Genomic DNA, 27,308 nt, shown 5'->3' with positions numbered 1-27,308 from the left:
AGAGAAGTTCAGTGACTTGCCCAAGGTCACAGAGCAGACAAGTGGTGGAGCAGGGATTAGAACCCATGACCTCTGACTCCCAAACGCCTGCTCTTTCTACTAAGCAATGCTTCTTCTCAAACTAAACTAAATCCTGTTCTAGGGGAGTTAGATAATGCTACAGAAGCCACTGTAAAAAACATCTGATGCCGTTGATTAATTTGGAAGTTGTGGATCATAAAGAATTGTAATTCGGGGGTGGGGGTCAGACAGTGGTCCGTCCGCCCCAGAATTTCCTCGCTGCAGGGAAGGGCCGGATAGTTGGAGGAATAACATACTAGTCTCTCCCCATGTCAGCCAGCTGCAAATTTACCGATATGCTATCTAATGTCCCGAATGTTCTCTCTAGTAACGCATTATAAAGCTCTCATCCATGAATTTATGCAAACCCTTCCTCAACATACTGATGTTTTCAGCGTCCATAACTTCCTGTGGTAACGAATTCCATATGCTTACCACCCACTTTGTGAAGATGTGTTTCCTTGGGATGGTTTTCAACCAATCACCTTCAAGCTCCATTGGATAGACGCCGCCTAAAACATCCATGCCAGTACAGGGCAGGACGTAGGCTTATACGAGATGGATTTATGGCCATTCAGCTCCAAAATTCTATTCTCGACTCTGCAGCACGCTTCCCCTGCAAGTTACTGCTCGAATCTCTATAAAAGGACCCTGAGACATATTTTCCACCTCCTGTATCTCACCCGTTTGCCGAAAGTTTGAAAGCAAGTCCAAATCGACAGATGAAGAACGCGCTTCATCGTGTGTTGATGGTAAAAGTTATTTGAGGTGGTAAGCCCAAGAGAATTCTTAACACACTGTAGGACACGTCCTTCAGATGATGAGGGAAAAATTGCAAACCTTTTACTGCTGCTCATGGAAATGAATCCTGGCTCCATAATGGGGTCGGGAAACAAGATTGGGGCTGGGGGGGTGGTGTTAATGATAGCTTCGTGGCCTGAGAGGGTCCCTTTTTACCAAGGTCTATGATTTTAATCAAACCTAATCCCCTCTGAAATGCGCTAAGCTATGTGAAACATTCCAACCCGGGCAAGTAAACAACTCTAGAATCGGCAGTGGGCAGGCAGCATAAACACAGCTCCGGTCTCATCCCTAGCATAATTCAGGCAGCATGCTTTCTGCCCCATTTAAGAGAAATACAGTAGCGGAGAAATCATAAATTGTTCCAGAGGGCACTGGTTTCAACCCCCCGATATGTTCAAGATCCTCTGCCTTTGCCGTGCACCCATGGTGCATAGCTCGATGGAGTTCAGCTGTGTATGTGTGTGTGTTTCTTCCTTTTCTGTTTTCTCCAGGCAGTGGTTGATTTGGTGCCAAGTCTATTTACAAAGTTCAGCCTGAGGGTCGTGGGAATTTTGCTGCACACAGCTGACAGTTTTATATCGCTGCTGCTTTCCAAGTCTCCTCCCCTCTTTTTCTCCTCCAGACCCATGTCTTCGACCCGCCTCCACCACTCTTTAGCAGTCGATCAATCAATCAATCGTACTTATTGAGAGCTTACAGTGCAGAGCTCTGTACTAAGCACGAGGGGAAGTATGAGACGGCAATAAACAGTGACATTCTCTGCCCACGACGAGCTCACAGTCTAGAGGGGGAGAGACAGACATTAAGGCAAGTAAATAAAATTATCGATATGTACATAAGTGCTTTGGGGCTGGGAGGGGGGAAGAGCAAAGGGAGCAAGTCAGGGTGGTGCAGAAGGGAGTGGGAGATGAGGAAAATTGGGGCTTGGTCTGGGAAGGCCTCTTGGAGGAGGTGTGCCTTCAGTAAGGTTCTCGAAGCAGGGGAGAGTGTCTGCAGCCCCAATCCAGTACCTGCCTCTGAGGGGTGGCCCCCTTATGACCTGAATCGATCAGTTGTATTTATTGAGCACTTACTGTGTGCAGAGCAGTGTACTGAGCGCTCGGCCCTGTCCTTCCTCAAATCTGACAATTCCTCTCTCCGCCTTCAAAGCCTTATTGAAGGCACATCTCCTCCAAGAGGCCTTCCCAGACTAAACCCCACTTTTCCTCATCTCCCACTCCCTTCTGCATCGTCCAGACTTGCTCCTTTTGCTCTCCCCACGCCCCCAGCCCCACAACACTTATGTATATATCTGCAATTTTATATATTTGTGTTAATGTCTGTCTCAACCGCCACCCCACCGCCAGACTGTGAGCTTGTTGTGGGCAGGGGTTGTCACTGTTTATTGTTGCTTTTTTTCTTTCCCAAGTACAGTGCTCTGCACATGTTAAACGCTTAATAACTACAATTGAATTAATGTATACTAAGCGGTTGACATTATGACAGCACCACTCTGAGTAGATTACAGTTGTAGCAGGATGTCTTCAAGGGATCTAAATGAGTTGTTTCTTTTTAACTCATTTTGTTTGGACAGATTCTCACAGATTATAAATAGACAAGAAGATTTTGCTGAAAACATATTGCCAAATAGAGATTTTCTTGATCAAAAGCAAGGGAATTGAAGGGAACTGAGATGTCTACAGAGTGTTTTAAAATTCAGTAACAGGAGTATTCATTAAGTGGGTATGTTGTGCTTACCATTGTGCTAAATGCTGAGGGTTGATAGAAGATTTAGCACTTCAGCACATCCCCATTGTACTTTTTGGGAGAAGCAGCATGGCGCACTGGATAGAGCATGGGCCTCGAAGTCAGAAGAAGAAGCTGGGTTCTAATCCCAGCTCAGATACTTGTCTGCTGTGTGATCTTGGGAAAGTAACTTCACTTCTCTGGACCTCAGTTATCTCTCTGTAAAATGGGGATTGAGACTGTGAGCCCCACGTGGGACAAGGACTGTGTCCAGCCTGATTTGCTTGTATCCACCCCAGTGCTTAGTAAAGTGCCTGCAAGTATCTGTGGTACAAATACCACAAGTATTATTATTATTATTATTATTATTAGACATCCTCCCATGAAAAGGGGTCTTCAGGTTAGTCTTTTTTAGGCTTAGAATAAGGGTTTCTTACCTTTTCCTTTCAGGCCTGTGGGAAATTTAAGCCTCCCTGTTGGTCCAGTGGAAAGAGCATAGATGACGTGAATTCTCAGCTTGCTTCTGGTTGTGGAGCTGTTCTTGGAGTGGTTTCTGACTGAAGAACCAGTTACGCTGTTGAGAAAGGTAAAGAGGCGCTTGCATGAATTCTGATAAATGTGTATTTTTTATGTTATTTAGTAAGTGCTTACTGCATGCCAGAGACCATAAAAAGTCCTGGAATAGATACAAGCTAATTGGGTGGGACACAGTCCCTGTCCCACATGGGGCTCACAGTCTGAAATCCCCATTTTACAGATGAGATGGCTGAGGCATAGAGAAGTTAAGCAACTTATCCAAGGTCACACAACAGTCAAGTGGCAGAGCCGGGATTAGAACCAAGGTACTCTGACTCCCAGGCCTGTGCTATCTCCATTAGGCTATGCTGCTTCTCATAGCTGGCTATTTTGGGCAGTGAAAACTGCAGAACTAATAATAATGACTATGGTATTTGTTAAGCGCTTACTATGTACCAAGCGGTGTTATAAGCACAGGGGTATAAACGAGTTGACCAGTTTGGACACAGTCCCTGCTCCACATTCTTAATCCCCACTTGACAGATGAGGTAACTAAGACACAGATAAGTTAAGTGACAATGCAGCAGACATGTGGTGGAGCCGGAATTAGAACACAGGTCCTTCTGGCTCTCGGGCCATTACAATCCCTCACTCTTGTCTCACCTGCGGTCAACCATTCCTTATTCCCTACCCATCACTCTACATCTATCAGACCAGCATTCAGCCTATCTTCAAAGGCTTATGGAAACCATACCTCCTCCAGGAAGCCTTCCATGACTAACTCTCATCCCTCCCACCCTATTTTCCTCTCCCTACTGTCTCACGCATGTGTTTAGTCCCACTCCCTAAACACTTAGATGCTTAGATTCTCCCCACTCCCCTCCTTCGTGGCACTTAGGCACATAATTTTTATCCTCTGTTGCTTCCCTAACCTCTAATGTATTTTAATATCTTTCTACCCCGACTCTGAACTTCTGGAGGTCAGGGATCATTTCTACCAAATAAACAGTGCTCTTCCAAACACTTAGTACAGTGCTCCACACGAGTAAGCACTCAGTACCATTTATCGATTGATCAGTTGCCAGATTTTGAACCTATGGAGCAGAGCAGGACGCTGCAGTCATCTTGTCCATAAATGGGTCCTGCATGCGAATCACCTCTGCACATGCGTTGCAATGTGCTGCCCCTTGTCAGACTATTTGCTCATTGCACACTGTCTCACGGTGCCCATGACTGGCAGAGAGACAAGAGTGCACATGGCAGTAGGCAAACCCCAAGCACTATAATGACCTTCTTCCGTCCACTGTCCTAAAATCTTAAGACTGAGGCTCAGTTGTAAGTACTGTATTGAAACAACATCTTCACCATTATCATCAGTGCCATCATCACCCTTGAGAAACCTGAACTTAAGTGCTGCCTAGATGGAGTTATTTTGTCCTATGAAATCATTGCCTACGACGAAAAAGGTAAATGTCTAATTTATCTGATTCGATCAGTTGCATTTATTGAGCGCTTACTGTTTGCAGAGCGCTATACTAAGTTCCAGGAAGAATACAATATAACGGAACTGGTAGACCTGTTCTCTGACTATGAGGATTCCAGTTTTCATTTTAGGTATTTTGGATGCATTTTCAGGGTGATTAATACACACCAAGCTTCGCCCCATTCCCTGCTGATGAAATAAGGAAGACAATAGACTGCCAGATTGCAATTTTAAGCTCTTTTAGGACTTTCTTGAATGAATTTTGAAGGACATAATTTCTGGGGGATGGTTTCAACCAGCTTAAGTGCTAATTGGTTTAAATGAAAATAGGGCTGATTTTCCCTCCCTCTTTTCTTATCTCTTGCATAACTGTCATGTTTCCCATCCTACCCATGCCTGGGTAGACTGTCTCTGTGTTCCTTTTTCTCTCAGTTTACCACAAGGATATCCTGTGGAAGGTTCTGAGACCGGTAAGTATAGTGTTCTGCACTTTGTGCTCGGCACGGAGAAAGTCCTTAAGAAATACCTCATGTATTAATCAGCTGCATTTAGTGAACACTTACTGTGTGCGGAGCTCAGTACTAAGCATTTAGGAGAGGATAATAAAATAGAGTCGTTAAACCTAATCCCTGCCTTCAAGGAGTTTACAATCTAGTAGATTATTGTTACTATTATTATTAGATTCAAGCTCAACCTCATCACAGATATGAAATCTGGATCCGCTTTTTATGCTTTAGAAACTGAGGTACTTGAAAGAAAAATAATCTTGATCAATTCAACCCCTTTTATTAGTAATTACTTTGATTTCTTTTCCAAAAAAGCTCGAGCGCTTCAGAGTGAACGGGGAATGTTGTTACTGTTATTGAAGTCTGACCTCACAGATAGTCTGCAAGCAGAAGCAATTTTACAAAGATGACACTTGGCCTTTGAGGGAAAAAAAAAAAGCCCTGCACTAGCTTCCTGTCTCTGAATTTTGCAGGTGTTTGGCTTCCTTTCCCTTCACTGTTGTGGAGACAAGGGATACACAGACTCACACACACACACTCTCTCTCTCTTCTCTCCCTCTTTATAATCGCTATCTCAGGAACTAACACTTGGACTGAGCCTTATGAAGCAATAAATTATCTTCTCCGTGAGCTAGAGAGAAACTTTTTTTGAAAGAATGCACCCATCCAGGTGTTGGGACACTAGCTTTTATTAGGCATTTCGTATTGAACCAAGGGTCAAATTCACTGACCTCATTTGTGTGTGTAACCAGTTCGTTATCTAGATAAAGAAAATGATTCACAGAAAGCTGAGGGAGAAGCAACAGCCAGAAAATGATGTACAGCAAAAACTGAACATCCAGTTAGAAACGAAAGTTAACTTTTATGTTGTTTTGAGTGTGGGGCAGCTTCATTTGGAGGAGAATCATCTAGCAGAAATTCTGCTTTTTTTTTTCTTTCTGTAAAGCGGAATAGCCTCAAGGATGGAGATTTTCCTACTCACCTTTGTTTTGACATCTGGTCATTTACCGTCTTTAAACTTCTAAGATTTCAACTCAAGTCACGATCTTGGAAAATTCTCCCCTGCCTTACAGCTCTGAATGCAAATAAGGCTTGGTGCGGGGAGACACATATTGAAAAACATTTTCCCTGTAAATAGATCAGCTATCTGTTTAGATTTTTCAACCTAGCTGGAATAATTGGATTTCTGTTGCTAAAACCGTTCCTTTTTGGCTGGACCCAAATGCTTCTGACTTAAACTTGATCTACTATGCTTGTCACACATGGAGGGCTGACATGGTTTGGAAGGAGAGAAACAAGATAAAAATTAAAATACATTTTCCAAGTCCCATCTGTTGGCAGTGTATTCCAAATTAAACTGTAGCAAGAGTTTCCATTCGGAATATATGAAACAAATCAGACGGGGGAATCAGCACAGACCAGCATGTCTCTGGCTTCAAAGAAATGAGGCTTGATCTAAAAGGAATAAGAGTGGGGGCAAATCCTTATTTTTAATTAAAATGGAGAGTAAGAGCCACGAATCAGCTCATTTCTCCTCCCTCCTTTTGAGTAAAAAATCGTTAGCTTTCAGGTTGTGAAAAGGAGGCTAATGAAGACCATTTAAATAGTTAAAAAAAAAAGTATTCTTGACAGCAGTTTTGAAGCCATATCCAGATCTGATATAAGATCCAAAGAAGAGCAACAAAATGATGAGAGAATGCAAAGCAGGACCTAAGGGGAAAAAAGTGGAGGAATTGTTTTTACAGTCTGGCTTTACTGATTTCAACTATGGTGAGCAGTTCTATCCTATGTCTGTAATATAATTGAATAAGAGGGATTCAATTAAAAAGGCAAAAGGAAAGAGGTAGGTGAGATGAAAAAAGATCTCCTTTCTCTAAGGGTGATAATCATAGTATCTTTATTTTTGTACAGCACTTTTAATTTTTTCCAAGTGCTTTTGCATCAAGACTATAAGCTCATTGTGGGCAAGGAATGTGTCTCCCAACTCTGTTATAGTGTACTCTCCCAAGCTTTTAGTGTAGTGTGCGCACAGTAAGTGCTCAATCAATATGACTGATTGATTTTATTGATACATTCATGCTACATCCCTATGAGGTTGGAAAAGCCAGGCATTTTTATTTCCATTTTACACATCAGATAACTGAGGCCCAAAGAGGCTATGTTATTTGTCCAAGGTCACATAAACCAGCCAGAGGCGGAGGCTGGGATTAGTACCCAAGCCTCTTGACTTCCAGCCCTGGGCTCTTTCCACTAGACTACCCTGCCTCACAGCTCAGACTGTGATTAAAAAAAAAATTAAGGCTACAATGAGAAATTAAAATGAGAAGCAGCATGGTCTAGTGGAAATAGCCCAGGCCTAGGAGTCAGAGGACCTGGTTTCTAATCCTGGGTCTATCACTTACCTGCTGTGTGACCTTTGGGACAGTCACTTAACTTCTCTGTGCCTCGGTTTCCTCATCTGAAAAATGAGGATTCAATACCTGTTCTCCCTCCTACTTTGATTTTGAGCCTTGTATGGGACAGGGACTGTGCCTGTTTTGATTGCCTTATATCTACCCCAGTGCTTAAAACAGTGCTTGCACATACTGAGCACTTAAAAAACATATCCAAGACCTCCATCCATAACTAGAGAGCTTTAGAAATAGCCATCTTCCTTAGATCATTTGGGTGGCAGGGACTTGGACTGTGTGGCCTTTTGTAGTCCATTATGGCCCAATACATATATATTATATGTATGTAATATAATAATATCTGTTATTATATTCTATAATATTAGCCCCTTTCAGTTTAAATAAATCAATTACAGAAGAACTATGGCTTCTTGGATAAAGCACGGGCCTGGGAGTCAGAAGCATCTGGGTTCTAATTCCAGCTCTGCCTCCTGTCTGCTGTGTGATCTTGGGCAAGTCCCTTCACTTCTCTGGGCCTAAGTTACCTCCTGTAAAATGGGGATTAAGACTGTGATGCCTATGTGGGACAGGGATTTTGTCCAACCTGAATTTCTTGTATCTATCCCAGTGCTTAGAGCAATGCTTGACACATAGTAAGCACTGAATAAGTACCATAACCATCATTATCATCTACCATCATATTCACTGGGAAATAAATTGGTAGTCATATTCCCTACCCACAAGGAGCTCACAGTCTAGAAGGGGGAGATAGATACATCTCCATATTTCATTTCAATATCTAAGTCCTGGGGGACTGAGGGTGGGGTGAATTAAAGGTAGAGATCCAAGTGCAAGGGCAATACAGAAGGCAGAGGGAGTAAATGAGCTTCTGTGACAGCGATTTGGGTAAACTCTAATATTTCCAGTGCACCAGATGACCATGTCCTACTGGGGGAAAGTTGATGGCTGCTTTCAGGGAAGAAGCATATTGCCTGGAGAACTTAGGGACGACCCTCCAGTATGGAAAACATTAAAACTGAAAAGTGCACATTTGCCTTTTGGAGAACTAGCGGATTGTAGAGGCTATAAAACAGAGTTTGAACTGCATCCAACCCAGGTCAAAAGTGGAATGATTTAGTGGTCTTGAGATTTGAGTAACCAGACTCCCGGTGGGAGGGAGTGTGTGGAAAAGAGCATTTGACTGCATTACTTATGGACAAGTGACAAAGATTTCCACCTTCAAAGAGTGCAGAATACTGAGTTGGAGATCGAAGGCAAACACTGCTAAATGAGCTCATGATTCCTTTCAAATGAGTTTAATATGAAGAATTAGAATTGCATTCCACTCTCCCCTCCACGATTGCAAAAATGGCCCCAATTCCCAGGAACTTAAACTCTGGTTTTCACTCCTTGGTGAAAACCATGGGGACACGTTGCTTTGCGTATGAAACAGGGAAATCATGTCAGCGCAGCTCGCCAATCAAAGGAATCTGATGTTCATCTATACCATTCCTCATTGATAGTTCAGTACTCTTACTCAGAAGCGTATTGAAAATCAATTTGATCAGTGCTTGAGCTGACTTAACCCACTGCAGTCATCATACTGTAGTTTGGGGAAGGGCTTGTTCTGCCCAAGAGAAGTTCCTCTTTGCAGCCGATTCTGCAGTCTGGTATCTGTGCGTTATCATCTTCAAATGGAATACTTGCCTTTTGGTTTTCACTGCAGCTTTTGGCTAAAATGGTAGTCTGCAGGAAAGGCCAAAAGACAGTGAGGCAGGAGACCTTTCTTTAAGGTATTTGTTAAGCATTTACAGACAATGACTCTCCTTCTCTTTCAAAGCCTAATCGAAGGCACGTCTTCTCCAAAAGGCCTTTCTTACCTAACACACTTTCCCTTTACTTCCACACCTTTCTGCATCTTCCTGACTTGCTCCCTTTATTCATTCCCCCCTCCCAGCCCCACAGCACTTATGCAAATACCTGTAATTTATTTTTTTAGATTAATGTCTGTATTCCCCTGTAGACTGAAAGCTCACTGTAGGCAGGGAATGTGTCTGTTGTAGTGTTAACTGTACTCTCCCAAGTGCTTAGTACAGTGCTCTGCACACAATAAGCACTCAATAAATTCCATTGATTGAGTTAGCCACTGAACTCAATTTAAAAACCTCCGAACATTAGGGGCAGAGAGGACTGTGTGCAGTTCGTGGACTGAATCTGATTTGATTATCTTGTTTATTTTTATCCTCCCATTGCTTAGTGCAGTGCCTGGTACATATTAAAATAGCCACAGTTATTACTATTACTGAATCTTCCTCGCCGTTTAATATGGGGCTTGACACGTAGTAAGCACGTAACAGTTACCACAGTTACAGTCGTTATTATCACTGTCAATGATATCTCTAGGCACAGGGAAAGGTTCTTTATAAATTGTTCACCAGGTTCTTTTCATTCATTCAATCAATCATTCAATCGTATTTATTAAACCCTTACTGTGTGCAGAGCCCCCTACTAAGTGCTTGGGAAAGAACAACACAACATTAAACAAGGACAGGCCCTGCCCACAGTGAGCTCACAGTCTAGAAGTTAGCCTCCATCTTGGACTGTTAGATCGTTGTGGGCAAGGAACGTATCTACCAATTCTCTTATATTGTTATATCGGACTCTCCCAGGTGCTTAGTACAGTGCTCTGCACATAGTAAGCACTCAATAAATACAATTGATCGATTGAGGGGACCGGCTTCCGCTGATTTTTCCAACAGTGCTCAGGTTTGCATTCGTGGCTCTGAGCAGGGATGTGACACGGTGTCCCCCATTTTCTGGTACCCAGAAAGATTTGGGGCTCTTGGGCTGCCCTGGCAGAGTTCAGGGGCGCAGATACGCCAGGGCAACTGACTCGAGGATCCCCAAGTGAACCGGAAAGGCTCCCACATCTGGCAGCCCCTTGTTTGCTTTAAGCTCTCCGCACAGACGACCACCCTGCCTGAAAGCACGAGGGCGAACAGACCTTCTTCACGCCTGACTGGAGTGATGTGCTGACTCTGTAGCCCCACTGTGTCGTGAAGGAGTGGGAGGGGGGTGCGGGGAATGGTCCGGTTGCGGGGCGGGCGGGGGAAGGGAGCGTGCCCGAGAGAAACCCGCCTTGAGGTTTTGTTAGCGTTACCCCTTTGGAAACGAATCGCTGCAGCTACGAATGCACATTCATCATCTTGTTTCACTTTGGGGGCTCCCTCTCCACGAGGTAATAATAATAATTAGTAATAATTATGGTATTTGATAAGTGCTTACTATTTGCCAAACATTATTCCAAGTGCTGGGTATGACCCACATCCCCACAACCAAAAGATAATGATGATAATGGTATTTGTCAAGCACCTACTATGTGTCAATCACTGTTCTAAGCCTTGGGGTAGATACAAGATAATCAGGTTGGACCCAGTCCCTGACCCTCACTGGGCTCACAGTCTTCATCCCCATTTTACAGATGGGGGAACTGGGGCCCAGAGAAGTGAAGTGACCTGCCCAGAGTCATACAGCAGACAAGTGGTGGAGCTGGGATTAGAACCCAGCACCTTTTTGACTCCCAGGCCCATGCTCTATGCACTAGGCCATGCCGGAGAAACCCAAAGAAAGAACCACGTCAGTCGTAGTTATTGAGCGCTTGCTGTGTGAAGAGCACTGTACTGAGCACTTGGGAGAGTGTAGTGCAACAAGAAACAAACACAAGATCATCACTCCATGTGATGGGGTGATGATGTATCTACCTGAGCAGATGGTACAGGGCTTGGCACAAAGAGTTTCACAAATACCAGTTTCAAAAAAACTATGTATTAGCAACCTGACTTTCTTGGGCCTCCTAATTTACATGAGACTCTGATTCTGATAGATTGGGGAATGGTTCTTATGTCTTCTGCAGGAGGTACAACTCGTACTCCAAGTCTAGTGAGGTAGAGAGACTGAAAAGAATTAGGAAGGACAATCCCTGAAGGTGGGCTGTCTTTTTTTTTAAATGATATTTGGTAAGCCCTTACTATGTGCCAAGCACCATATTAAACCCTGGGGTAGATACAAAATAATCAGGTGGACACAGTTCCTGTCCCACGTGGGGCTCACAGTCTTTATCCCCATTTTATAGATGAGATAACTGAGTCACAGAGAAGTTAATTGCTGATGTGTGACTGGGCAAGTCAGACAACTGGCAGAACCAGGATTAGAACCTAGGATCTTCTGACTTCTAAGCACACGCTTTTTCCACTGAACAATGCAGCTTCTCTGAGTCACAGCAAAATAGAGTTTCTGTGAGGCTGTGCACTTTGGAAGCTTCTGTGTGAGTTCTACAAACAGAATGGCAGTTGTAGTTCCCCTAATCAGGGTCAATATCATACTGACACCCTATTTTCCTTTGTCATCCTTGTGTTTTATGGCACGACATTTTTATTTCGACCGTTTAATTAAGCGCTCACCATGTACTAAGTGCTAGGGTAGAAAGAAGGTCATCAGACTGGACACAGCCTCTGTCCCACATGAGATGGACAATCTCTTTTCTCCCCATTTTACAGAGGAGGAAACTGGGGCTGGGAGAGTTTGTGACATGATCAAGGTGGTAAAACCAGGCAGTGACAGAAATGGGAGTAGGATCCAGTTCTCCCCATCCAAGCAATTTAGACCACACTGCCTCCTCAAATGACTTCAACCCTCTCTTGGATCGAGGTTCTGATTTATTCCATCTTCCTGGTACTCCTCAGGGCCACGATCTCATTTTGTGTAATGACTGAAGGAGGGTTGGTGGGTGAAATCTCACCGGAGATTTACGGTTTTTTTCTGGAATGAGGAGTACCCAAAGTACCACCCACATCCCAACATCTGTTTTATGTATTTATTTTTCTGTTTTATTTATTCAGACAAATAAAAACAAACTCACTGGGCCATCTGGACCAGGTGGTGACACACTTCCTCGCTGGAGCAATTCAGAGCTTCAACTTGACTTGAGTCGCTGAGCGAGGTGGCGGGGCCTAGTGTAAAGAGCATCCTACTGGAAGCCAAGACTCCTTGATCTTATTCTGCCTCTCCCATTTGCCTGCTTTTTGGCCTTGGGTAAGTCACTCTTCTGCTCTGCACCTCTGTTTCCTCATCTGTAAAAATGCAGATAAATGACCTGCTCTCTCTCCCCTTCAAAACTAGCAACATGGCCTCGTAGAGAAGCAGCGTGACCTAGTGGATAGACCCCGGGCCTGAGAGTCAGAAGGCCATAGGTTTGAATCCCGGCTCCTCCACTTGTCTGCTGAGAGGCTGCAGGCAAGTCGCTTCACTTCTCTGGGCCTCAGTTATCCCGTCTGTAAAATGGGTAATGAGATGAGCCCCAGGTGGGACAGGGAAAGTGTCCAACCCGATTTGCTTGTATCCACCCCAGTGCTTAGTTCAGTGCCTGGTGCATAGTAAGTGGGAAATAAATACCATTATTGTTCTCATTAGGTGGGATTCAGACTGTCAGATGTGGCTATCTTTTCTATCCCATGCTTGGCACATTGTAAGTGCTTAATCAATCCTATTATTTCTATTATTCGGTCAGTCAATGGTATCTCTGGGTGCTTACTGTGTGCAGGGAACAGTAGTAAGTGCTTGGAAGAATACAGTGCATTATTATCCTGATTATTGTTTGTGATGTCACATGTACCTGGTAGTCAGAAGATCATAGGTTCTAATCCCGCCTCTGCCACTTGCCTGTTGTGTGACCTTGGGCAAGTCACCTGATTTCTCTCTGCCTCAGTTCCCTCATCTGTAAACTGGGTATTAAAAATGTGAGCACTGTTTGGGACAGGATCTGTGTCCAACCCTATCATCTTGTATCTACCCCAGCACTTAGAACGGTGCCTGGCACGTACTTAGTGCTTAACTATTTGTTGGTATTACATTACTATCATTATTATTATGTGACCCAAAAGACCCTCTCCTCCTAGGTCAGTCAAGCTCCAGGACATGCCGGTGTCTAACCCGATTACCTTAAATGTACCCCAGTGCTTACGGAGTCTGGCACGTAGCACTTAACAGAGACACACAAAGCACTGTACTAAGCGCTTGGGAGAGTACAATATAAAAAGAAACAGGCACATTCCATACTCTCAACGCATTACTATCGTTATTATTAACTGAATCCACTCTTTTTTTTTCCTTCTGTGAAAAGACAGTACAGTAGGGCTTGGTATATAATCTGCTTCATTCAAATCCCGCCATGATTTGACCTCCAACCAGATGGTGTAGAGAAGCATAGATTTTATTAATCTCGGTCTGTCTTAGGAACATATGGTGTATCAAGCGCTCTTCTAAGCACTGGGGAAGAAGCTGGATGATCACGTCAGACACAGGCCTTGCCCCACACTGGGCTCACAGTCTAAGTAGGAGAAAGAACAGGTTTTGAATCCCCGCTTGACAGATAGGGCACAGAGTCAATGGAGAGACAGTTATGTCCCATTTCCCTAGATACACTACCTCCAGAAAAGCTTTCTGCATGTTCCCGAGGGTTAATTCTGTGAGGGCCAGGCTGTCTAGACCAAAGGAAGGGAGACGAATACGCAGGAATATGGGCTTCCCAATGGTTTTCCCACCAGATTTTTTTTTTAGTATGAAACGTGTCTGGAAATTACATTTCCTAGTACCTCTCATTCGACATCCCCTTTGTATTAAATCGTATCTTCCACGGCCCCAGTCGCCAGTTGAATGGGCTTTCTGAATCCCCAAATGCTTTCGAATGAAATGAACTTGCAGTCTGAGATGTATCATTTTAATCAGTTAACAGTTCTGTGAATCTTTAGTTTCAAGCAGTCGGTATTTTACTCTGTTGATGTACCCACCGATTTACTTTCACCACTACAGTGTGACAGTCGTTGGGCAGTTGCATACAATTATGGCCAATTCCACATTTAAGGAGTGAAGGGTATGTTTAACGGTTCCCTTTGAAAATATTACTTCCAAAAGTATGTGAGGGAAAAATGGGAATTACTTTTGGGGTGTGACTAAACTGCCATCTAGTGTCAGAGTCTGAATTCTATTATCTTTCCTCTGCGTGTGTTCATGGAAGATAATCAATTCATAGGTTTTCTCTCTTTTACACACTGATCTAGAATCCTTCAGTTGCCGTGTGAATATCCCCAGTTATCCAGCCGTTAAACCGTTAAACTTTACTGATTCAAAGCATGCAATGTTACTTAAATATCCAGCACCAAATGATAAGTTGATTGATTGACTCAATCGTTTACTGAACGCTTACTGTGAAGAGCGGTGTATTGAGCGACTGGGATAATCGTAAGTAAGCGTAATCTAAGTAGGAGAGAAGCTGAGTGACTTGCCCAGGTTCACGCAGCAGGCATGAGGCAGAGCCGACATTAGAACCCAGATCCTTTGACTCCCAAGCTCGTACTCTTCTCACCGAGCCAAGCCGATCCTCTTATTCTTACTCTAGTAATCATGGCAAGCTGTACTAATAACCTTTATGGCATGAAAGAGATATTGGTAGCATGAAATAGGAATGAGGGTAAAGAGGGCTGATTCTTATTTATGATTATTAATAATGATTATTTTGGTATTTGTAAAGCACTTACAATGTGTCAGGCACTATACTAAACAACATAACAGAGATGGTAGACAGGTTCCCTGACTACAAGAAGTTTACAGTCTAGAGGGGGAGACAGACATCAAAATAAATTATGGATATGTAGAAGCGCTGTGGGGTGGGAAAAAAAAGAGGACTTGATTGATCAAGTGAAAATGTGAACTAGTCTGTGGTGACGTTTCATGTTGTAAAATTATGTTAATACTAGGATGACAAATCGCAGAATTATTTTCAAGGTTTGGCGGTGTCCTCGGCTGTTTATGAAAGAAGGGGCTAGAGAGCATCGGTCCAAACAACAGGACGAAAACTCGCTGAGTCAGCATTCATTTAGCACAAAGATCCTTTTGTCCATTGCTGACTGGTTTTGGACCATTGCTGACATGTGTCCTGCAGTTCAACCACAATGTCTTCTCCTGACAATCAGGAAATGGCCTGAGACCATGAAAAAGAAAAAAAACGCCACAAGCTAACGGAAACTGGAAACATTTCAGAGAACAGGACACATGTCTCATGCAAAGAAAGAATTGAATGCTTTCCTCTCCTTCTAAAGTCCTGTATTTAGTGGCTTAGAGGGAAATACCCAAATACCCTTTGCAAAGATATGTTAGGGAAGTAACCGAGCTCTCAGAAAAAGCAGTACTCTAAGATTTCTCCACCTCCTTGGGGGTCCGGGACAGATTGCAATTTTGCAAGAGCAAAGAACTTTTTCCCAGTGAAAGAGGTTGGCTGAGTTATGGTTTTTGAACCTTTTCATCCTTAAGAGTCAGGGGGATGTGAGTGAAAATCTCTAAAGAAAGAACGAGGTAAAGAAAAGGACCTGAAACTTGAAAACATGTATTATATTTGTATTTATTTTACATATAATATATCCTTTACCATTACATAGCATGGTATAAGTAATTTATCTATTATATTTATGATTATTTATTTTTCTGCTCCAAAGTACCAAAATGTCTTTAACACAACAACAAATTATTTTGATTGCCAATTTTCCAAGCAAGAAAAACCGTTTTGGACTCCATGAGTACTGAGAAGCACTTTTGTTTATGCACTTTTAAATTGCCTCTCATCACTCTCAAATTGACTGAGACAAATAACTAAAAGCTGGAAAAAGCGCTAAGTAAAATAGAACTGAATCCACTATTTAAAAAAAAAAATTGCTTAAGTAGTCCAGACAGTAGGGTATGTAATCTGCTCCATTCAAATCCTGCCATGATTTGACCTCCAGCCAGGAGAAATAGAGAAGCATAGGTTCTATTAATTGTGATATTTAAGCACTTACCTTGTGTCAAACACCATTCTAAGCACTGGGGAAGATGCAGGATGATCAGGTCGGTCAGAGTCCCTGTCCCACGTCAGACTCTTAATCTAAGCAGGAGAGAAGTTAAGTGACTTGCTCAGGTTGACGCAGAAGGCACGAGGCAAAGCAGGGATTAGAACCTAGGTCTTTTGACTTCTAGATCTATGCCCTTTACACCAAACCAAGCCGTTCCTCTTACTCTAGTGAACATGGTAAGTTGTACTAATATCCTTTCTGGCATGAAAAAGCTATTGGTAGCATGAAATAGGAGGATAATGAGAACTGTTTCCTTTTTTTATTACTAATAACATTTATTATGGTATTTGCATCGCACTTTCGATGTGCCAGGCACTGTACTAAGTGATGAATTGGATACAAGCAAATCGGGTTGGGCACAATTCCTTCCCGAGCGGGGCTCGCAGTCCCAATCCCCATTTTACAAGTGGGGTAACTGAGGCTCAAAGAAGTGAAGTGATTTGCCTAAGGTCACAGAGCAGGCAAGCGACAGAGACCGGATTAGAACCCACGACCTTCGGCCTCCCAGGCCTGTGTGCTATTCACTACGCAATGCTGCTTCCCAAACCGAAAAGCCTGAGCGAGTCCTCTCTTCATTTAGAGGCATCTGTCGTATTCTGGCTAGCATTTCCATTTTCTGCCCTTTCTAATGCAGGGGTCTCCAGCCATATCCGGGGAAACATCATCCTGGTAGCCACCGTCACTGACCATCACTGCACATCCCAAGTCAAATCCCTGACTGTGCTTACACACACTAAGCTCTGGGATAGATAGTAGATAATCAGGTCCTACAGAGTCCCTGTCTCACCGTCTAAAGGGGGAGGGAGAGCAGGCATTTCACCCCTTTACAGATAAGGAAACTGAGGCACAGAGGAGTTAAGTGACTTGCCAGCGGTCGTGCGGCGGGCAAGTGGTGGAGCTGGGTTAGAACTCAGGTCTCCCAACTCCCAGGCCTAAGCTTTTTCCACTTGGCAGTGCTGCTTCTCTTGCATTTGTGGTCATTCAGATGATTTTGGTATTCATTAAGCACCCACCTGGTTCTCACCCCTGTGCTTAGCACTGGGGTAAATACTAATAAAGAGTTGAACAGTTCAGATAGGCAAATGAATTTCCATATGTATAAAAAGCGGTGGGGATAGAAATAAAGTGTGTAGGAGGGAGATACAGGGTCTGGAGTAGGTACTGTGTCCTCTGGAGTAGGTACTATGTGCTAAGCGCTTTACTGAGCACTGGGAAACAAGTACAAAGGTGAGCTATTACCCACAGGGCTCGCAGTGTAAGAGTGAGAGGAGGAGTGCTCACATCTGGAAAGCTGAAATGAAAATATAACACAAGGACAAACATACGCACCATAGGAGCATCGGGACTTGGATCTCCTCAGGGTTCCGAACGAAGGGGATTTGAGATCATTTGTTCAGAGAATGAAGAGGCCTAATGGAAAGCCCAAGCCTGAAAGTCGGAGGACCTGTTGTTCTGATCCTGACCCCACCGCTGGAGAAACATTATGGCGAAGTGGATAGAGCATGGGCCTGGGAATCAGAATGTCTTAAGTTCCAATTCTGGCTCTAATGCTTGTCTGCACTGTGACCTTGGACAAGTCACTTCACTTCTCTGTGCTTCAGTTACCTAATCTGTAAAATAGGATTGAGACTGTGAGCCCCACGTGGGAGAGGGACGGTGTCCAACATGTTTTGCCTGTATCTGCCCCAGTGCTTAGTACAGTGTCTGGCATATAGTAAGCTCTTAACAGATACCACAACTATTATTATCATTATGATGATGATGATGATTACTATTATTGTCTGTTGAGTGAACTGGGACAAATCACTTTGAGTTTTCTGTGCCTCAGGTACCTCACCTGCAAAATGGGGATTAATGCTAGAAGCCCTCTGTAGAATGGGACTGTGTCCAACCTGATTATCTTGAATCTACCCCAACACTTATTACACTATCTTACACATAGTAAGCAGTTAACAAATAACATAAAAAAGGAATTGTGCATTTGCTTATGGGTTTGGACTGCTTCTTAAACCTGAATCTATGCTATCTTTCATTCATTCGATTCAATCTTATTTATTGAGCGCTCCCTGTGTGCAGAGCACTGTACTAAGCGCTTGGAAAGTACAATTTGGGAACAGACGGAGACATTCCCTACCCAACAACAGGCTCACAGTCTAGAAGGGGGAGACAGACGACAAAACAAAACAAGTAGACAGGCATCAATGGCATCAAAATAAATAAATAGAATTATAGGTATATACACATCATTAATGAAATAGAATAATAAATATGTGCATATATACACAAGTGCTGTGGGGAGGGGAAGGGGGTAGAGCAGAGGGAGGGAGTAGGGGGAAAGGGGAGGGAAGGAGGGCAGGGGGAAAGGGAAAGCTCAGTCTGGGAAGGCCTCCTGGAGGAGGTGAGCTCTCAGTAGGGCTTTGAAGAGGGGAAGAGAGTTAGTTTGGCGGTTGTGAGGAGAGAGGGCATTCCAGGCCAGAGGAAGGACAGGGGCCAGGGGTCAACGGTGGGACCGGCGAAAACGAGGCACAGTGAGAAGGTTAGCGGCAGCAGAGGAGTGGAGTGTGCGGGCAGGGCTGGAGAAGGAGAGAAGGGAGGTGAGGTAGGAGAGGGAAAGGTGATGGAGAGCTTTGATCCCAATGAACCCCCATTTTACAGTTGAGGAAACTGAGGCACAGAGATGACAAATGCCTTGCCCAAAGTAACACAGCTGGCAAGCTGGCAAACAGTAGCACACAGCAGAAGCAGTGTGGCCTAGTGGAAAAGACCCGGGCCTGGGAGTCAGAGGACCGGGGTTCTGATCCCAGCTCCACCACTCTCTGCTGTGTGACCTTGGGTAGGTTACTTCACCTCTCTGTGCTTCAGTTACTTCATCTGTAAAATGGGGATTAAGACTGTGAAACCTGTGAAATCTTGTTTCTACCCCAGTATTTAGTAGTCCCTGGCACGTACTAAGTGCTTAACCCATACCAGTTAAAACAAACAAAAAGAGTGGTAAACTGCCGATAAGAAACCGGCTCCTCTGATTTCCAGGTCAGGGCTCTTTCCACTAGGCCACACTGTTTCCCTACATATGTTGTATTTCATCATTCATTAAAAATCTTATTTATCTGTATCCTGATTTATTTCATGTATGGTGTCTCTTTTTCTTTTTTTTCCCCCAGCACCGATTCTGGTCCTCTTGTATCCACACCAGTGCTTTGGATATCTACCCTGGCGCTTTACACAGATCAGATGCTTAATAAATAACGAAAGTGGAATTTCTTTTTTTTTTTTTTTACTTGAACTGTCCCATAATGATTTCCACTCTCTATTTAACACGGGTGGCGGGGACTGTCTTTGGGGGAATCCAGATTTCGTGATCCTGCCCAGGGCTTGGGAAAAGATCGTCCCGTCATATATCTTATTGACACCAGATGGCAGCATAATATTACCTTTTCCACAATTTCCAGCTAAAACATCCCAACATTTTTCTTTCTTCCTTCCTTCCTTCCCCGAAGAATCGATCCTGATTTTTGTGGCATGTACTATTAACAAATGGAGGCCTTTTCATGCAAATTCAATATGAGAATATTCTGATTAATCTTCCAGGGATTCAGGCCTGAATCAACTCCATTTCCTTGTATGTGTGGCTCAGTGGAAAGAGCCCGGGCTTGGGAGTCGGAGGTCATGGGTTCGAATCCCAGATCTGCCACTTGTCAGCTGTGTGACTGTGGGCAAGTCACTTAACTTCTCTGTGCCTCAGTTACCTCATCTGTAAAATGGGGATTAAGACTGTGAGCCCCACATGGGACAACCTGATTCCCCTGTATCTCCCCCAGCGCTTAGAACAGTGCTCTGCACAGAGTAAGCGCTTAACAAATACCAACATTATTATTATTATGTGTCTTTATTGTTATACTGTACTCTCCCAAGAGCTTGGGACAGTGCTCTGCACACAGTAAGCATTCAATAAATACGATTGAATGAGAATGAATGTTTGATCGTATATTTTAGGGTTGGCAATCAATCATATTTGTTGAATGCTTACCTCGTGAAGAGCACCGTACCGAGCACTTGGGAGAGTACAAAATAACAGAGGGATAGGCACATTCCCTGACTTCAATGAGCTTACAGTTTAAGAAGGGAGACAGACATTGATATAAATGAATTACAGATATGGACATAAGTGCTATGGGGCTGAGAGGGGTGAATAAAGGGTGCAAATCCAAGTGCCAGGGTGACACAGAAGAGAGTGGGAAAAGAGGAAATGAGGCTTTAGTCAGGGAAGACCTTTTGCAGGAGATGTGGTTTTAATAAGACTATGAAGATGGGGAGAGTGAACATCTGTCAGATATGAAGAGGGAGAGTGTCCCAAGACAGAGGCAGGGCATAAGCGAGGGGTCGGTGATGAGAGAGATGAAATCCAAATACAGTGAGCAGATTGGCATTTAGAGGAGCGAAGTGTACAGGCTGGGTTTAGTAGGAAATGTAATAGTTCTAGCTGTTTAGTAGTCGTAGTAGGATCGTGGTAGTCTGTAGTAGGAAATTTCTCTAGACCTCTCACAATTTCATTTTTGTAGTGGATCTTAGGTTCTTCACTATCAATTGTTCTCAATGATTCATTCTGAGGAAATGAGCCCAAGAATCTCACTTAGAGTCACACAGTCCTTCAAAACAATGGGCAGAGTCACCATGAGTCCATCAAAGGGGAAGTGGTTGAGACGGGTGAAGGGATGGAGTTTCTTTTATCCGGTTGCTGTCTGCAGAATAGTATTAGTAAATAAGAAAACTGGATACATTCAATACTTCTGCCCTTCCTCATCACTGGTTTTTACTGAGATCATTTACTAGGCATTTGGGGCACCTAGAAAAGCCAATCAATCGCATTTATTGAGCACTTTTTTTATTCAGGGCACTGTACTATGCGCTTGGGAGAACAGAACACAATAATATAACAGACAATTCCTTACCCACAATGAGCTTAGATACAATCTTTGCCTTTGAAACCTTTGCTGAGTCGGGAAAGGTAAGTAGATGAACTAACCATTCAATCAACCAGCGGCACTTATTGACTGCTTACTCTGTGCACTGTACTAAGCAATTGGGACAGAACGGTATAATGCTGCAGGTAGACGTGAACTCTGCTAACTAGGAGAGAACAAACTAAAAGGGGGAAACAGACACTGAAATAAATTGCAGATGGATATGTAATTTTTGAGCACTTATTGTATGCAGGTAACTATCGTATGTACTGTGCTTGCAAGAGCAAAATAGAGTTATTAGAGCTGATTCCTGCCTTAAATCATCTTACAGTCTAACAAGGGAGACAGACGTTAAAATAAATAGAGGTAGGGAAAGCAACCAAAATATAAAAATATATACAATAGTGGAGGCGGGGGGCAGGAGTGAGTTTCTATGGGCTTGGAGGTACCGACTCAAGAGTGTGAAGCGATGCAGTAGGAAGAGAAAACAGGTTGAGCGATTAGTCAGGCAAGCCTTCTTGGAGCAGAGGTAAATGGATGAATAAAAGATTTTTAAAAAAAGTGAGTCCTGATAAGCAATAAAGGCAAGTGAATAATTGTGCTCATTAAACTCCGCTCAAAATAAGAATGTGATCAATGCCACTGATTGTTTGGGAGGGGTAGGGTAGCTGTCAGTCGCACAATCTCCTGGTGACTGAGAAGAGCACATTAGACTATAAGCTCCTTAGGGGAAGGGGCTACCAACTCTGTTGTATTATACTCTCCCAGGTGCTTACTACTGTGCTCTGCTTACAGTAAGTACTAACTGATTGATGATGAATGGCACAACTAGCAAGATGAAATTTGGATGGGCACATAATGCACTGTGCCTGAGGAGCACTGAATTCTAGAAAAACCCAAGTAATGAAAACAGAGCTGGGTATCCATGGTAATTTTCCTTTATTTCGGGAAAAAAAAAGGAAATGATGAATAAGTAGGAAGCCGAAGTATTCTCTACCATGAGAAAAAACTCCTTGGTTTCTAAATTGGATCTTCCATACTGTGGTTTGTGTTTGGTTCTCCGTAATCCATCAATAAATTAGTGGTGCTTATTTTGTGCAAAGGACTGTACTGAGTGCTTGAGAGAATATGATACAGTGGGTGGAAATGATCCCTAAGGAGCTTATAGTCTAACAGGGGTGACAGACATTAAAAATAAATCACAGGTAAGGGAGGCAATGGACTCATTAGGAAATATCTCGGCCATTAACTGAGACTCAAAGAATACAATGTAGCTGAGAAGAGAGACCAAAACCACCGTTATTCAGGCTAAACAGAAGTGAGGAGAGAGGGAAAGAAATCTGAAATGGCTTAACACTAGTGGCAGCCTAACAAACTTTAGTCTGAGATGAATGAAACTACCTCTTCATGAACCTCGATTGTAAATGTGATTTCTGGGAAATCTGGCCACCTAATTGCCATTTGTTTTTCTCCCCCATTATTGGCAAAAGAGGGCATTTGCAGAAAGACCCAAAGAATGATTGCCCAAGCTTTGCATTCAATTTCTTATCAGGAAATAGCAATCTAGTTAGATTTCATTGGACAGAAATAGTTGTTTCTGTCCATTTCTTGGTAGGATCAGGAAGAGAAAGCTTGACCTGAGGTGAATCTTCTAAGACACAGTTAAGTGTATTTTCTTTCATCAGCTCCCCTGAACATGCTCACAGGAGCTGGATGATTCACCTGTCTGACATGACTATTAAGGACTGCATGTTCCAAACAATTCTGGTTTTGTCTTTTCATGTTAAAAATATCAGCCTTAACATTATCCTCCTTGTGCTCCAAACCACTAGCCTAGGAAATCAGGTTGCCAAATGTGTCAATTTCACAACCCATAAATGAATAGTATTTGTTGAGCCCTTACTGTGTGCAGAGCACTGCAATAAAGCACTTGGGAGAATATAATTGAATTTGTAGATGTGATCCCTGCCCTCAAGTAGTACAGAGAAGCAGCGTGGCTCAGTAAAGAGCCCGGGCTTGGGAGTCAGAGGTTGTGGGTTCTAATCCTTGCTCCTCCACTTGTCTTTGTGTGACTTTGAGCAAGTCACTTCACTTCTCTATGCTTCAGTTACCTCATCTGTAAAATGTGGATCAAGACTGTGAGCCCCAAGTGGGACAACCTGATAACCTTGTATCTATCCCAGCACTTAGAACAGTGCTTGGCGGATAGCGAGAGCTCAACCATTACCTTCATCATTATTATTATCTCTGCACTAAAGAGAAGAAACAGCCAATCCTTTGGGATGAACTGTCCTCAAGCACTGGCATTCAGTGCCTTGATATATCATTAAGAACGAAAACTAACAGGATTAGTCACCTATAAGGTCTGCCTCAATTACCTTTCACTTGTTATTTTCTGTGCAATTCTCACAGTAAAATCTTCAACTGGAATCACTCTTCTAAAACAACATATTTAGGGTCCACAAATAATTACACTATTAACTCAATAGAAGCAAGTTAAATACACTTCCATTATTCCTGTCTCCCTCTGATTATTTTTTTCATAATAAAGACACCTTTCTTTTCAGTGTAGCATTTTGTTTTTTCCAAAGTGTTTTCACATCAGTGAACTCATTTTATCCTCATCACATCTCTGTGAACTAGGGAGAAGCCATTCTTACTATCCTGGTTTTACGGATAAGGGAACTGGGGGCCAAAGCCAGCGGATGATTTACCCAAGATCGCACAAGAGGGCAGTGGCAAAACGGAAATTAGAATCCCAGTTTCTTCACTCCCAGGCCTTCACTTATTTCCCCAGACACTATACTGAAGGCCAGTACTGTCTCCTGTTGGACATGAAGGATTCCATTTTCCAGTTCTTAAGAGTGGGTTTGCTAATTAATGCAACAGACTAATTTGAATCCTTCTCTTCTGCCCACAAATGTCACTCCTAGTTTCAACTGAAAATGACATCTTTCTTTAGCTTCTGCACTTGATCCTCCTTAGGGTGGCGTTGAGACTGTGAAACAGGTGTTATGCTTTTCCCAAGAGGTGGCTACAGTCCAGTATATGAAAAAAACTGTTTTTTTCTTCCAGGCTACCTAGGAAACTAGATATTCCTGCAAAGATTTGTCTGCATGCTGGTCTTTCTTCCCAACACTCATCCAGATGGGATTTAACATGGCCCAGAATAGGCTCAATCCTGGTTTTGGAGACTTTGCAAATTCTGGTCTAAAAATCCCATTTGCCTCTAAAATGAATTTCTGTATCAATCAATGCTATTTATTGAGCACTTACTGTGTGCAGAGCACTGTAATGGGCACGGGGAGAGTCCGATTCAATAGTCTGAGCCATTTATCCCTGCCCACAGGGACCTTACAGTCTCCTGTCTTAACCTGAATTATCTAAACGATTTGCATGAAATATTCTAATCCTTCACCTCTTCAGATAGAGTTCAAACTAGCAAAAAGTTATCTAATTATCCAGTGAATTGAGGATGAAATTAATACATCTGGGGCTCTTTGATATGGATATATTAGTCCAAGACCCCATTTTCACCTCTGGTAGCAACATAATCCAAGACAAAAAGTAGTTTCAAGGTCTCCTTTGTCCACATCATTTGTAAATGGGCAGCACCACGAATTTATGGTCATTGGCAACCCTGCCTTGGGATAATAGGTCAAAAGAGCCTTGGAGAGAAACCCTTCTGCCTTCCTGCCTTCTGCCTTCTACTCTCAGTCTTGCCCCACATGCCACACAAGCACCATAAGAGATTTGAAATCATCGGTATTTAAACTGAATGATGGAACTGAATGTTTTTATAAACAAATCACCCATCCTTTTCAAAATTGGAATACCTTGAAAAAATGTTGATCTATTTTGCAGTGCCCAATTGGGATCAAGCCAATTTTCCAAAATATGAGATTAGAAATGAAAGGATTTTGAGATTCCTCTATGTGCTGCCTTTATTAAACGTATTGATTAGGGGCAGGCTCTCCTAGGTTTGTTGAAAAATATTAATTTTGCTGTAAATTCTAGCTGCAAAAGGTTCGTGCTAAGCACCTATCATTAAATGTGATCGGTCATACCAACAAAACAAAAGTAATTTTAGTACAGGTACTTGGACCCTCATCTAAGCTTACTCCAGGATTTCTGGTATTACCTCATCAATCTCACTGAAATAGAATGTCTCAGCACTTGCCAATCAATCAGGCAATGAATCCAAGTAATTGTTGAGCATTTATTCTGTGAGGAGCACTGTACTAGTCACTGGAGAGCATTTATTCTGTGCAGAGCACTGTCCTAGGGACTGGAGAGCGTGGTAGCGGCTGGCAGTTTTACTTCTCCACAGGTAAATTGGGAAGCCCGCACAGGAAAGTAGTCTTATGCAATTTTGCCTAGTTGACTTGAGCCCAACATGAAACATTCAACACAGCATTCTCAATCACCACAAAACTGTACTGGACAACAAATCACGTTAGGGCTGTGAAAAAAGCACTAGGATGCGTGAACCTCTTTAACCTGGTAGAAACAGATTCAGAAATTAGGTGGGAAAGATATTCCTGCCTGCATGCTTCAGCCGATCAATTAGTGGTATTTATTGAGCACTTCCTATATGCAGGGGACTGTACTAAGTGCTTGGAAGACTATTATACAACAGAATTAGCAGGCACATTCCCTGGCCATAAAAAGCTTACAGTCTAGAGCGGGACACAGACTTTAATAAGGATAAATAAGTAATTTGTAATATATAAAGATAGGTACAAAAGTGCTATGGGGTTGTCTGTCACTTCTCTGTCACTAAGCTCGTTGGAGTCTACTAGGGGATTCAGCTAATGAATGAAAAGATTTGACCCATCATCATAGATAAGGCCCAAGTCGACCTGGTCAATTAACAGGAATCCAGCAATCCCAGAATGTCGATAGCCAAGAATGGGTGAAGGGATGTAAAAAAAAAAAAATTATCTAGCATTTTTCTCCACAACAGCCTGTGTACTGAATCCCCATTTTACGGATAAGGAAGTTGAGGCAAAGTGAAGTTATATGACGACCCCAAGGCCATGTAGCAGGCAAGTGGGGGAGCCAGGATTAGAGTCCAGGTCAAATATGATTTCCACTAAGTCACACTACTTCTCTGAGTTGTCCAGTTAATTTTCCCTGATTCTTTAACAATGTTTGAGACCTCCAAGAGAAATGGTTCACTTGCCAGACTTCTGAGTCATATCATACCTTCATCCATTTCTAGCACTTATTAATCAGTTTACATCTTTCTCAGCCCTCATGTATACATGTGGGCTCAAAAATTTACCGTGACAGTGTTGTAAATATTTTTGTTTGTCTCTCCCATGGAAGTGTGACCTTCTTGTGGGAAAGGAACATGTCACTTGACTATCCTGTACTTCCCAAGCATCTAGCACAGGGGGTGCTTAATAAATGCTAATAATACTAGTCCTGAAAAGTAGTGAAAAATATAACAGCATATAAGTCGAGTCTTTCTGAGGGAGTTGGGTGCACAAGTGGCTAATTTTTAACCTCCTTCCCCAATTAGCCTAAGGGAAAGGAAAGGGAAAACAAAGTGTTTTCTTTTATCTAGATGCCAGGGGCAGATGAATCAATGTCAAAACATTTTTTCCTACCCCATTCCAGGAAGAAGATAAGGAAGATGAGCCATGAATAGTCATCCTGGAACATGTACAGTTGCAATTAAATAATATCATAGTTTGGTGGAAAGGAACTTGGAGAGGATTTTTGGTCCACACCGCTTCTTCCATGTGAAGATGAATAGCTGAGGTTCCCAGGACTGATTGATTAATTAACCAACATGGTGAGTTAAGGAGATAAACATATAGTGGTATAGACTGTAAGCCCGTCAGTGGGCGTCTGTTGCCGAATTGTACATTCCAAGCGCTTAGTACAGTGCTCTGCACATAGTAAGCGCTCAATAA

At 42.9% G+C, this 27,308-nt stretch overlaps 1 long non-coding RNA gene across 5 annotated transcripts in view; it reads left to right on the top strand.

Moving 5' to 3' along the window:
• Positions 1-27,308, top strand: part of LOC120638856 — a 110,348-nt gene that overhangs the window by 15,427 nt on the left and 67,613 nt on the right. For all 5 annotated transcript variants that reach the window (XR_005660862.1, XR_005660861.1, XR_005660863.1 and 2 more), the window contains exons 2-4: positions 3,040-3,175; positions 12,383-12,575; positions 27,010-27,187. This is a non-coding gene — a long non-coding RNA (uncharacterized LOC120638856). The remainder of the gene's footprint in view (positions 1-3,039; positions 3,176-12,382; positions 12,576-27,009; positions 27,188-27,308) is intronic.

The sequence above is a fragment of the Ornithorhynchus anatinus genome, chromosome 15 (assembly GCF_004115215.2).
Source record: "Ornithorhynchus anatinus isolate Pmale09 chromosome 15, mOrnAna1.pri.v4, whole genome shotgun sequence".
NCBI classification, from domain to species: Eukaryota; Metazoa; Chordata; class Mammalia; order Monotremata; family Ornithorhynchidae; genus Ornithorhynchus; species Ornithorhynchus anatinus.
This window is presented reverse-complemented; position numbering and strand designations above follow the sequence as displayed.